Source organism: Mustela putorius, unplaced genomic scaffold (genome assembly GCF_011764305.1).
Source record: "Mustela putorius furo isolate JIRA1106 unplaced genomic scaffold, ASM1176430v1.1 tig00003962_pilon_pilon_pilon, whole genome shotgun sequence".
In the NCBI taxonomy this organism is placed as follows: Eukaryota; Metazoa; Chordata; class Mammalia; order Carnivora; family Mustelidae; genus Mustela; species Mustela putorius.
This window is the reverse complement of record NW_025422106.1, coordinates 1,589,943-1,590,250: the sequence shown is the minus strand read 5'-3', so window position 1 is coordinate 1,590,250 and position 308 is coordinate 1,589,943.

Genomic DNA, 308 nt, shown 5'->3' with positions numbered 1-308 from the left:
ACGCCCCGCCCCCACGCCCCGCCCCGCCCCGCGCCGCTCCAGGGAGCCGGCCGGCTCGCTCCGAACCCCGCCCCCGGGCGCCGCCGCCACCGCCCCGCTGTCACCAGGCGTTCTCCTCCCCGCCCAGGTGGTAGCGCCCGTCCCGGGGAGGTAGCGGCGGCCCTTTCCGCCCCTCCTCCCCGGGCCTGACAGGAACCGGGCTGGCTTGGGGACAACTCAGAGTCCCGCACCGGAACGGAAGGGGGAGGTGGGCTGGGGGTAGGGCTCGCCGTCCACCGCGGGAGGGTCCCTCTGTCCGCCCCCTCCCA